At 36.5% G+C, this 13,620-nt stretch overlaps 1 long non-coding RNA gene across 2 annotated transcripts in view; it reads right to left on the minus strand.

Annotated features, from left to right (window-relative positions):
• Nucleotides 1-4,327: 4,327 nt before the first annotated feature.
• Nucleotides 4,328-13,620, minus strand: part of LOC118897901 — a 208,218-nt gene continuing 198,925 nt past the window's right edge. For both annotated transcript variants that reach the window (XR_005020566.1, XR_005020565.1), the window contains exon 5: nt 4,328-4,731. This is a non-coding gene — a long non-coding RNA (uncharacterized LOC118897901). The remainder of the gene's footprint in view (nt 4,732-13,620) is intronic.

The following is a 13,620-nucleotide window of genomic DNA, read 5'->3' on the forward strand; positions in this document are numbered from 1 at the left end:
GTGTCTATTATACCCTTACACTTCTCCTGCCACTTAGTCTGCCAGAGCTCAGTTATAAAGATAATCTCATTAAATCAAGTTATTTGTCTAAATCATAAAAATTAACTTTTCAGTAAGACAACGTAGGAACTTTCTAAGGACGAAACATCTTGTGTATTTTTGAATGACGCGGCATTTTAGCTCCCTCATCTCCCCACGACTCCACTCCCATTGACCTGCTCTGGACAGTATCGCTTTTTGTCCACGGAGGACGTCGCCTCCCCACACTTCCTTCCTTCTACCCCACCTTCTCCTAGAGGTGCTGTGCCTCATCTCTGTCCTTCTGTTCTCTCAGCTTGGTTCACTGCATCTCTGGAAAGTTTATTCTTTTCTGCTTACACACACTCTTTATAATCTCCTTCCTTCTTGCCCTTTAGCCTCTCAGTTTTCTCAGGAGAATTATATTTCTTCTTCATCTTCGTGGCATTTTTGAGCCAAAAAATGTGTGCTAATCATGGCAAAGTAACACTTCCTTTAGAGCACTTGGCTAACTTTGAATGTTTACATTCATTAGTGAGATTCTTTTGTGAATTTCTCTCTCCCCTGCAGGAGAATAACTCCATAAAGGTGGTGACTTTGGTTTTTCTCACTTCTTTTATTATATTCCCAGCTTCTATATAGTGGCAGGCACAAGGCAGACATTCAACAAATATTTGCTGAATTATTGAATGAATGAATGTAGTATTTATTGAGCACCTACTATATATCAGATACTACCCTAGGTACTGGGATATAATGACCAAAAAAATTGACAAGTCCCTAGACTCCTGGAGCTTATGTTCAATTAATAAATGCAACAAATTATCCTCATTTAAATAAAAGAAAAAGCAACTGAAAGTAGACATCATAAAAAAACCAGTATGATCAAGCTCTAAAATCCTTGAAAGTAAACATAAGATTCTATCTCCTTATCTTTTTCTAGTTAAAACTTTTCCTTAAGTGCTGCTTTCCAGTGAAAATATTTTTTATTTTACCTCGTTATTTTTCTCTCTTAATGACTAATATTATATAGTATTATTTTCAACTATATGTCATTGCAAACATAATGTTCCAGCCACATTATAATATGAATAAGCTTTGGATATGAGCATAGGATCCCAACTATCTTTTAGAAGAACTTTTAAAGAAAAGATATTCATGTGTCTAACAATGAACTTAATTAACTTTTGGAATACAGCCTATCTGTGTGGTTAGAGGGGATTTCAGCATGGGCAAAACCCAATGAAATGTTGGAGGAAGCATTACAGTGTTAATAACCTGGCTTTTTAAAAATAGTTGTAAATATTTTATCTACTCATTGCTCCAACATCATCATTATTAAGAGGAAGAACTTGATCATGGCCCTGCAACGTAGGTGTTAGTCCTGGTTCTCCTTCCCCAGTTGTGGTCTGTCTATACGTCACTCAAACTTTTCTTCTTCCAAAGGGAAAAATCAAACAAGAGAGGCTGTCCCAATGTTGATGTGGAAGACCGTTCACCAACTAGATAAGGTGGTAAACCTTTTCCACAAGTTGCATGAATTCTCATTAGACATTAAAATTAAAAGGCATCCTCCCAATGAAAATACTATATTGATTTTGTAGAATTTCTTTTATTTTCCTGCATTATTGCTTCCCTTTCATTCATTTACTCATGCATCCATTAAATACTCACAAAGATGAATATTATGATGACTATGTAATGACATAAAAAGTATATAATACTCCCTGTAAAAGTCTGGGAATAAAAATTGTGCCCTATGTACAAAATATATACATATGCTACATGTAACATTGTCATTGCAGTTAAAAGACTGAATTTAAAAGTTATTGTAGCAGTGACTTTAATTTGAGTCTAACTCAAGTTGAATCTTTTGCTATCTTCTCTGTCATTTATTTCATACAATTATGACTGTGGCAAAAAGGAACAAGCATACTAATATTTAATGTTAATAACATTAAAAAAGGAATGGCATATATTCATTCAAATATATTTCATCTTACAGTAAAATTTTTATTCATATCAAGGCTGCTTAAATATTTTCAACTACTTTGATAATAACCTTCTTAAAAATGAAATCTGTTTCCTGCTGAGGCAAATGCTTTCTTGTGAGTCTTGTTATCATTGCTGAGAACAACTAAGTGTGTATTTTCTCATATGAATCATGGAGTAGTGAGAGGTGTAGTGTGTCTACCTATTGCATAGGGGTGAACTGAACTGTCAAACAAGCATTTACTTGTAAATACATGCTATCCCGAAGACTCTACCTCTCCTATGAACTAGAATTTTCTACGTGTGCCCTCATTTAAAGAAAAACTGGTATAGAGATCTGTACTTGGAAACCATAATTTGGGGATAGTTTTGCTTCACCAAAGATTTTTTTCTTTTAGGAAAGCACTCACCATGGACCTTATTTAGATAGCCAACAACATCAGTGAGTTTTTAATACTGAGTGTCTAACTTCAAAAAGACTGATACTGTTTAAAGGGGAGGTAAGACTCCTGGGTTCCCTTTACGTAATTCTCCACATCCCACTAGATCACCCTCTTTTAGCTTCAGCGCCCCTAACTGAATGAGCACATTTTCTTTTTTCATTTTTCCAGTCATGAGCCTTTTCTTCATTACCTGAGGGTGTAGTCTCCTAAGAATGTGCACCTCCTGCTTAAAGCATTCTGCTCAGGGCAGGTATGATGAACTCCTCAGCTAAGAGGTGCTGGTTGGATTTTTTTTCTAGATCAAAGCTTTCATCTTGATTCATTAGGGAAAATGCCACATAAATCACTGAGTCAGTGATATCCCTGGAGTGCAGCATTTGTCTCCATCAGAAAGGGTCTGCAGTCTTCAGTGAGGGGAAGCGAAGGACTTGCTTAAGGCTGGCTCTTGAGAAGATGGTTTTCACCCTATCTCATGTCCAGTGTGGGAAGTAGGACAAAGGATTTTAGGAGAGTAAGAATCAAAGGCAGACCAGCTCTCGCCTGATATGGACGGTACTCGAGCAGGACAGATGTTGCAAGTCACATGTGGAGAAGTATTTGTGGTTGGATTCTGTTTGAAACTGATTGTTGATACTCTCATGAGACAGCCTGTGACAAATTGTATAATAAAAATGTTAAAAATAGCATATTTATTCCTTGGAAAAGCTGAGTTCCCACAATTCAGTGAGCTGGGAAAATTGCTAAACTTTTTGGACACAAAGTGCTGATTCTCTGTTCTTATAACCCTTTCATTACACATAGGATTTTTTCATTATAATTTTTGTTTTTCTGAACTGTTTCAGCTAGCCTTTTTAAAAAATAATAAAACAAATAAGTCAACTTATATAGTTGAATAAAAATTTTAAATCCAAGTAAAATGTACATGCAATATTGATAAATTACAAAATGACAGTAAATTTTTCAGAAAATTCTATGCATATACCAGCCCTGCCCATTAGAAATATAATGTGAGCCACAAATGCAGTTCACATATGTAATTTAAAATTTTCTAGTAGTCACATTAAAAAAGTAAAAAGAATCAAATAAAATTAATTTTAATGATATATTTAGTATATTTTACTTGACCCCATATATCCAAAAATCTTATCGTTTCAACATGCAATCAATGTAAAAATGTTATTGAGGTATTTTATATCTTTTTATTGAATTAAAATTTCAAAATTCAATGTATATTTTATACTTACCACACAGCTCAATTCAAACCACCCACATTTCAAATGCTCAGTTACCACATGTAGCTAGTGGCTACCATATTAAAGGTCACAGGTCTATACCATAACAAACATTTGAATAGAAGTTTGAAAAAAATAATTATCTAAAAATATGTAGATATTTACCAGTGTTTCCTAGGGCCTTTCATGTACAATGGATGCATAGATCTTGGTTGAGAATGTAGGAGATGAAGAATACATAAAGACAGAGTAGGGAAATACTTTGTGTGGTATGACTGAGGTGAACTAGAATGAGAAATGTTTGGACTATCTAAGTAGTTTCATATTGGGTTTGCCAAAAAGTTTGTCTGGGTTTTCGTAATGTCTTATGGGAAAACACGAACGAACTTTTTGGCCAACCCATAGATTTCAAATAGCACTATGTATCAGAAATGCTTTTGGCTGCAAGTAACACAAACTGAATTACAGTGACTGTGATGGTTAATTTTATGTGTCAACTTGGCTGGGCCATAGTACTCGGACATTTGGTCAAATATTATTCTGGATGTTTCTGTGAGGGTGTTTTTGGATGAGGTTAACATTTAAACAGGTGGACTTTGAGTAAAGCAGATTGCCCTTCATAATGTGGGTGGGCTTCATCCAATCAATTGAAGGCTTTAATAGAACAAAGACTGACCTCCCCCAAGCATCTGTCAGCAAATGGCCTTTGGACTTGAACTGCAGCATCAACTTTTCCTTGGGTCTTCAGTCACTGGCCCACCCTGCAGTTTTGGACTTGCCAACCCTATAAATCATGTGAACCAATTCCTTAAAATAAATCTCTTTGTATATATAGACACATCTTATTAGTTCTGTTTCTCTGTATAGTAAATTAAACCAAGAAGGGTTTATTTTGTCACAGAAGAATATATCTGGAGGCAAATAGGTGCTGACTTTGGTTCAGCAGCCTGTTGATGTCATGGCAATGTCTCTGATTTTCTTGACCTTTCCCTCATGCTTACTGCCACATTTTTGCAAAATGGATGCTGCATCTCCAGACACCACATCTGCATTCAAAGTAGGAAGGGAGGGAAGAGGGAAGGAAGGCAGGCAGGCAGGCAGGCAGGCAGGCAGGCAGGAAGGAAGGAAGGAAGGAAGGAAGGATGGATGGATGGGAGGGAGGGAGGGAAGGAAGGGAGGAAGGGGAAGGGAGGGAGGAAGGAAGAAAGGAAAGAAAAAAAAGAAAAGAAAGAAAAAACTGGGATGATGTTAAAAAAACAAAACTTTCAGAATCCTCCCCTGTAATCTTCTATTGTATCACATTGTATCACAAAGTCACTACTAGCACAAAGGTGGCAGGAAAATCAAGTGCTTTGTTTTTCCAGCCTCTATAGTAGAAAATAGCAAGAGAGGAAGAGATTGAAATTTACTATTGGATCAACCAATCCACAGTGTCAAAGACTAAGTGGAAATTGGTACAATCCTTTGGAAGGGAGTATATAAATATATACACTATAAGCCATAACAATTCCAAGCATTCTATAACTGAAGCATTAAGATATTCCTTTCATCATTATCTATAATTTTGGATTATACACCCATTGTTTTGGCTGCCCAGCCTCTAATACCTTTTCCATTTAGAAGGGAATACAAGAATAGCAGTGAGGCAGAACCCACCACAGAAGTTAAAAGCAGCAGATATTTTTCCTCCCTGGGTCATGGGACCTTCACACTGACTCAGACACTTGTGGAATTTTGGGTCTTTGGGGAGTGATGCAGGGCTCAAGGTCCATTAGAGATTATTTGAATCTGCTGCTCTACAGTCCAGGGTGCCGGGCCAAACACCAGAGGCGGCCATGCTTGGTGAGGAGGCTGATAGTACTGACCTCACAGGTTTCTTAGGCAGAGAGGGTGAGATGATGCTTAGCAGAGCACCTGGCATATAGTCAGCCCTCCATGCACATTTCCTCTGTGTATTACGTGATATCACAGATATCTTTCTTCCTTGCAGCAGAGCAGTAGCACCTCCATTCTCTTAAAATAACCCGCCCTCCCTGTCTTCACTGGTCCTGCTAGAGTGTTGTTGCCTTCCCTGCCTCCAGCCTCCAAACTTCAGGCTATATCAGAATCATGTTTTCTTATTTGCAGTCCTGATCAGCTGGCTCCTGGCTTTTTTTTTCTTTTTCTTTCTTTCTTTCTTTCAAGTGACGCATCATCGTCATCTACTGAATGAAGTCCAAATCTCATAGCCTAGAAGCAGGACATCTCTGGAATGCCCAAATGGGAGAGACTCGGGGGCAGCAATATGATGAAGGAGATTGAAAAATTATCTTATTTTTTTACTTAGATTGATTTTTAAAAAAATATTTATTTATTTTATTATTTTATGGCTGTGTTGGGTCTTAGTTGCGGCACGCAGGATCTTTCCTTGTGGCGTGCAGGCTTCTCTCTAGTTGTGGCACGTGGGCTCCAGAGCACATGGGCTCTGTAGTTGCAGCATGCAGGCTCCAGAGTGCATGGGCTCTGTAGTTGCGGCACGCGGGCTTAGTTGCCCCACGGCATGTGGGATCTTAGTTCCCCAACCAGGGATCGAACCGGCATCCCCTGCATTGCAAGGCGGATTCTTAACCATTGGACCACCAGGGAAGTCCCCAGATTCTTTTTATACATCAATAAAATGAGCAAAGTTTTTTTAAAAGCCAACTTCAAGGCACTCCCAATGGCCATATCTGGGACAATTTGAGCAACAAAATGAATAATGATAGTAATGGATTATAACCTATAAAATAGGAATATATGAGTCCTTGTCCATCAATGGATGAATGGATAAATGGAATACTACTTACCCGTAAAAAAAGAATGAAATCCTGCCATTCATGATAAAATGGATGGACCTTGAGGGTATTATGTTAAGTGGAATAAGTCAGATGGAGAAAGACAAATACCATACGATTTCACTCATATGTGGAATCTAAAAATAAAACAAAAAAATGAGCAAACAAAATAAATTCATAGCTACAGAGAACAGACTAGTGATTATCAGAGGGGAAGGGAGTAGGAGGGTGGGTGAAATGGGTAAAGGGGGTCAATTGTATGGTGTTGGATGGTAACTATAGTTGTGGTGGTGATCACTCTGTAGCATATACATATGTTGAACTATAATGCTGTACACCTGAAACTTACATAATAAAAAAAGAATACGAGTCCATACTGATATAAATAATTGAATGAAGAAATAAATGGAGCAAAAGGGAAAGCTCTTTCTTAAAATAGAAGTATAAGTAATCAATGAAGAAGGAAATGTTGACAAAAATTACAGTAATAATTGCTTCAGGCAAAAATCATCAATGAGTGCCAAAATCAGTAGGTGAAAGTATGATGAGAGACACTATAGTTGTACGACCTTACATGACACATATTATTATAAAGGGAAAAAATATTAAATTTAGAGTGGAGACTTCTGGCAGAACCACCTTAATGAAGTGATCAAAAATTAACTTTACCAGTAATGGAACAAATCGTGCCCCCCTGGTATGACGCTATAAGAAGGACACGTTGCTCTGTGGTATCCTTGCTAAAAATACATAACCTACATTAGTTGGTTCTTAGCTAGAATTGATTCCCTCTCACACTTAGGGGACTTTAAAAATGTCTGGAGACATTTTTGATTGTCAAGAGTACTACTGGCATGGAGTGGGTCAAGGCTGAGGGTGCTGTTAAACATACAATAAAAGCAATGAAGAGGAGAGCCTCCGACAACAAAGAATTATCAGGCCCAAAGTGTCCATGGTGCCAAAATTGAGAAACACTGACCTAAGTTTAATTGTGAGGAAACATCAGATAAGCCCTCATTGGGGGACAGTCTACAGAATAACTGACCGATACTCTTCAAAAATATGAAAGATAAGGAGAGATGGAAGAACTGTTCAAAGTTAAAGAAGACTAAAGAGATAGACATCTAAGGTCAATGTGTAATGACTGAATTGTGAATGAGAAAAAAGACATTGGTGAAACAACTGAAGAAATTTAAGTAAGGTCTGTAGATAGATAATAGAGTTATATTGGTGTTAATTTCCTGATTTTGATCCTCATGCTTTGGATATGTAAGATGTTAACATTTAGGGAAACTAGGTGAACAGTAGACAGGAATTCTTTGTACTATTTTTACATCTTTTTATAGACAGTCTAAAATTTCAAAATGAAAATTTTTTTAAATAAAAAAGGCTTAAAAATAAAAGAAAAAGGAAATGGAGACAGACATAAAAGGATTTGAGAGAGCACAATAAACACTGAAGACAGGCAAAGAAAATAGAACATATGGATAATATAAGAACCTTTCTGAAATTAAAGATTTGAAACTTAAATATTTAAAGAACATACCATCTACCCTGAGAATACTGACCCATGATGATCAACACCAAGACATATTCTAGCAAAGTCACTCAACTTTAAAGAGAAAGAAGATACCGCTTAAGTATCCAGAAAAAAAGAGTATGTGATTTATAAGGAAAAGAAAATTAGATTATTATACCTTTTGATGCTAATGCTCTATATGAGAAAAATATGAAGTAACAAATTTAAGATCTTTAAGGAAACAAGTGTGAGTCAAAGATTTCTTTTTTTTTTTATCCAGCATAGCTTTCAAGTGTAATGGGCACAGATCTCAGAAAATATTGCTCCCATGATTCCTTCCTGTGAAATCTTCTAGAAAATGAGCTTCAGACAACAAAATAACTAGACAGATATTGACTGACCTAAGGACTGTTGGTGAACATTAAGTACAGAGGTCCCCTAGAACTAAGACAACTGAATAGTAAGAGAGAATGCTTCGAGCTGTATCCTCTGATAGTGTAGATATTGTACAACTGTTTAAAAATGGAGGAGGGAATATTTTCAGTAATCATATTGGTGTTCATCTTATAATTGCTATCCTGAGACTATTAGGTGTATAATATAAAACAAATAAATAATAATGAGATATGCAAGTCTATCATCTCCTTTGTCCCTGAGAAGAATTCTGTCATCTCTGGTTCCTTAAGAACCAGGATTCTTGATATGGAAGAAAAGAGATACTAAAGTAGTAGAGAAGAGGTTAAGTAAAAACTCTGTAATTTCATAACTGAATTGGAACTATCAATATAAACCCATGAGGTACTTGATCTAATTTTATCCCTGGATATGGCCACTGAAAAGACCTAGAAACAGTAAGCTACACAATAGCAATGAGCATCTCTAGCACCCAGATTGTGGTCTTACAATACTATTTGTCACTACAAGGGACCAGGTCTCTTTGGAGAAATGTCTGGTTCTAGGTATAAGGCAGGAAACGAACAAGATGACCCTGGAACATCTCATCACACCAGATGGCAAAGAAGCTATCAAACACTGCTCGGGTTGTGTCTAAAGGACCCTGGAGTCAACCTGAGGAGGCTCTCACTAGCCAAAGATGGAAAATTTTGAGTTAATAATGATAATTGCAATGTAAATCCATGATTTCACAAAAATATGGAAAGTAATTATTACTTTTGGCAGATGATAGAAAATCAAATAATTATCTTGAAAACTGGCAAGTAGAGCTAAATAACCAAATATTCATCCCTCCTTTCCTGTATGAACTGTATCACAGTACAACCAAATAATGGATGAGGGGGAGTGTTTCTTTATGAAAGTATTCTAATGAATAAATTAAAAAATGTTATAGAACTAGAATATCACAATTTGTGGTAGATATTAAGTGTCAGCAGTTTCTAAAAACACAAAATGAATGACAATCAGATGTTATGTGCCTCCAAAGTCTTCATAATACCACCTACAGATTTGTCAAGGGGATGAACCAGAGTCTGACCTTGTCTCTGGATTCATCTTCTAGTTTGCAGGAAATATAGAGAATAGAAGACTAAGTCAGGAGAGTGGTTACTCATGGGGAAGGGAGGGTTTGTGATTGGGTTGGGACACATTGAAGGGCTTCTGGCGTGACTGGTGAAGTTCTATTTCAGGACCTTGGAGACATTTGCCTTATAGTAATTCAGTAAGCCATACATTTAATTCATGTAGTTTTCTATATTAGTGTTTTATTTTACAGTAAAATTAAAGAGGATATGAAGAAAAAGAAAGAAGATAAAACCAACAAAAAATTGAGTGAATTTTTCCATAACTGTTAGTTTGGGAAGGCAATGTCTCACAGAGGTCATGGGTTGATTTGACATAGCAAACCTACTTCTAGAGGACTTTGGGTTAAGTTTCCTCCAATTTACTGTAACCTTTCATGAACAGGTTTATTTTTAAAAAATAAGTAAACAAAACAGTGATAAGCTTTGTCCCTTGCTCTCCCAGAAGTGGTGAGAAAATAGAGTTATGTGTTTTCTCTTGCAAAAGCGTGCTTGATATTACCTAAAACATGTTTGTAATTTATCACGGCAATAAATTTCTATGAATCAGTTAGGCAGCATGACAAGATACATGACTCTGGATTGTTTATTTATGCTGTCTACTAAGTCCTATTATTAGGTGGAATCTTTTAGACATGTTGATGCTTGTGCTATAGGCATATCAAGACAGTGCCTTGCATACTGAAGATACTCAATAAGTGCTTGTTTTATAAAATTTCAGTGAATAAATTAGACAGAAGAACATATTAAATTATACCATGAGTATGCAAATAGCTAAATCTAGACTGTAGACTTATATGCTGTTTATAGATTAAAGCAGGAAGGTCTTCATCAGGAGTATCCCAGAATTCTGCCTTCTATTATGTTAATTTCCTACATCCTCTTGTGGCTTTAAATAAACTGATGACTCCCAAATGTATATCTGCAGCCCAGACCCCTCCCCTGAACTCCAGGTATATATTCTAATAGCCTACTGGACAGCTCCACTTGGCTGACTAATAGGCATCTCAAACTTATTATGTGCCCAACCAAATTCCTGATTTCCACCTCCCCAGACTTTCTCTACCCACAGTTTTCCTATCTCAGTAAATGTCTACTTCTTCCTTCCACTTGCCTTAGTCCCAAATCTTGGGGTCATCCTTGGTACCTCCGTCTTTCACACCCTACATCCAACCCATCATCAAATCCTTCCAATTCTACTTTCAAACAGAAATCTGTTTCTTATGACATGCACCACTACCACTCTGGTTCAAGCTGCCATCATTTCTTTTTACTTCAATACAATTTCAAACATGTAAAAAAGTTGCCAAAATAGTATAAAGAGCTCCCATATACCCATTATCCATATTTTCCAATGTTTTACATTTTTCTTCAATTTCTTTGTCATTCACTCATCTCTTTTTTCTTCCTTCTCTCAAACACAAAAACGTAACACACACAAACAGATACACACACACAAATAAACATACGTATATTTTATTCTGAACTTGGTCACTTGATTAAAGTGGTATCTACCTGGTTTTTCAGTGTTAAATTATAATTAACTTTAAGACTATGTAAAGATGCTATTCCTCATCAAATTTTCAACCACTAGTTTTAGTTTCCATTGATACTTTTCAAATTCCAGCATTCCTTCTAAATTTATTAGCTGTCATTATTCTGTAAAAAAGAGATTTTCCATCTCCCATTTATTTATGTATTATGTATTTGTTTATATCAGTATGAACTCAGGGACATATTTTATTGAATGCTTTATATTCCATTGCTTTTATTATATATTTTGATATCCAGTTGGATTATCCTTCTTCTGTATTTTATATCTACATATGTTATAAATCTCATAATACAATAATATAATTTTGTATTCTTTGCTTTAGAAAGTGAGCAATCTTTAAAATAAAGAGAGGAAAAATGTGATCTTTAATTTTTGCCATTTTGGTGCTCTTCATTCATTCCTGTAAATCTGTATTTCCATCTGGTGTCCTTTGTCTTCATTTTGAAAACAATTCTTCTCTTGTCATTTTAGTAGTGCAGGTCTGCTATTCTATATTCTCTCTGTTCCCCTGCTGGAACTCCAAGTACACAGATAATACATTACTTGATATTGTTCCACAGGTCACTTAACTCTATTCATTTTTTAAAAACTTTTTTTCTTTCTTTTCTGTGGATTAGATCATTTCTATTGATCTATCTTGAAGGTCACAGTCTCCTCCTTCTGCTATTTCCAGTCTATTGTTAAGCCCATCTAGTGAATTTTTCATTTGTGGTATTATACTTTTCAGTTCTAGAACTTTAACCTTTTTCATAGTTTCCATTTTTTCTGTTGAGATTCATCAATAATTATGGCTACCTTTTCCTTTAAGTCATTGAACACATTTATAATACCTGCTTTAAAGGTCTTGCTTGTTAATTCCACTATCTGGTCATCTTGGGGTTAGCTTCTCTTGATTGCTTTTTCTCTTGACCATGGGTCACATTCTTCTCTTTCTTCACATGTCTAGTAATTTGGATTTCAAACTGGGCATTGTGGATGGTATATTGTGGAGAATCTTGGATTCTTTTATCCAGTTGTTCTAGCAAACAATTTACTTGGCTGAACTTAAACTCCAAACTCTGCCTCCCCTTATGTGAGCAGCAGTTAAAATTTCTGGTCAGTTCTTGTAGTCTTCTTCCTATTGTTTTCTTCTGGACTTTTTTTACCCCAGGTGTTTGCAGTTCAGGGGTCCACCAAGGAGTTGAATGGAATTTACATGCAGAATTTTGGGGTCCCCACTCTGTGGAATCTTTTTTTCTGAGACTTCTTTGCTCAATTTCCAGCTGCTCTTACAGCCTCTAAATTCTGTCTGTCTCTTCAAACTGGTAAGACTGCTTTCTGAGTGAGTTCTAGCTGCCCCATGTTACATGGACTGGAGCCTGCTATCCAGTGAAAACCCACAATCTCACTTAACGTGATTCCTTTCTTCCAAGGGCTGAATTCTCTCCAGTTTTTACCTGCTTCTGATCACTTGACAGTGCCTTAAAAAACATTTTGTTCAGAGTTTATAACTGTTATTTGCGAGAGGTTTAATTGATACATGTTACTCTACCATTCTCGGAACCAGAACCCACCATCATTTCTTACCTAGAGTATAGAAATGGCCACCTAATGGGTCTCCTTGCTCCCACTCTTGCCCTTTCAGTTTTCTACCCAGCAGTCTAAAGTGTCCTTTTAGCATTAAAGTCATATCGTTTCACTTTTCTGGTCAGAATCCTCTATTTCTCACCTCATTTAGAGTAAAAGCCAAATTCTTTGCAATGAGTTACAAGGCCCTCTGCCACCTGGCCTCTCATTAGCTCTCTAACTACATCTCATGTTCTGCTCCAGGAATGCTTGCCTCCTTGCTGTGCTAACACACAGTAGATATACTCCTATCTCAGGGCATTAGTTCTGACTGTTCCCCCTGCCTAAAATGCTCTTCCTTCAGGTATCCACCTTGCTCACTCCTTCACTTACTTCAGGTCTGGCTCAAATGTCACCTTCTCAGCGAGGCCTTCCCTGACCATTCTATTAAAAATGCAACCTCCCCTCCTCCCCCTCCCTATTTTTTATCTCCTTTCCTTAATATAGTTTTCTTCATAATACTTACTGCCCTCTAAAATATTATCATTTTACTCTTTTGTTTATTTTCTACTTCTGCTAGAAAAAGTGAGCTCCATGAAGGCAAGAGTTTTTGTCTCTTTGTTCATTGCTGTCTCCTCAATGTCAGAACAGTGCCTGGCAGTTAAGAGATGCTCATTAGACATTTGTTCACAGAAGACTGAATAAATTCGGATCGTCCTCTTTGTCAGGCAGGTCTATACTTAAACCATAGATACAAATTCAATGATGAAGTCTGACTTCTCCTAATTAGGGATCAGGCAATACAATAGGTCTACCAAACTCTTACTGTAAGATAAACCTATATTCTTTCTGTCCCAGATATGAAGAACAGCAGTAATAAGATTCATTCTACCTAGACCTGTCTAAATTTATATGGTAGTTTAGCTGCAGTATAATACAAAGCACATAGGCTTTGGCATTGGACAAAG

Source organism: Balaenoptera musculus, chromosome 7 (assembly GCF_009873245.2).
Source record: "Balaenoptera musculus isolate JJ_BM4_2016_0621 chromosome 7, mBalMus1.pri.v3, whole genome shotgun sequence".
Classification (NCBI taxonomy): domain Eukaryota; kingdom Metazoa; phylum Chordata; class Mammalia; order Artiodactyla; family Balaenopteridae; genus Balaenoptera; species Balaenoptera musculus.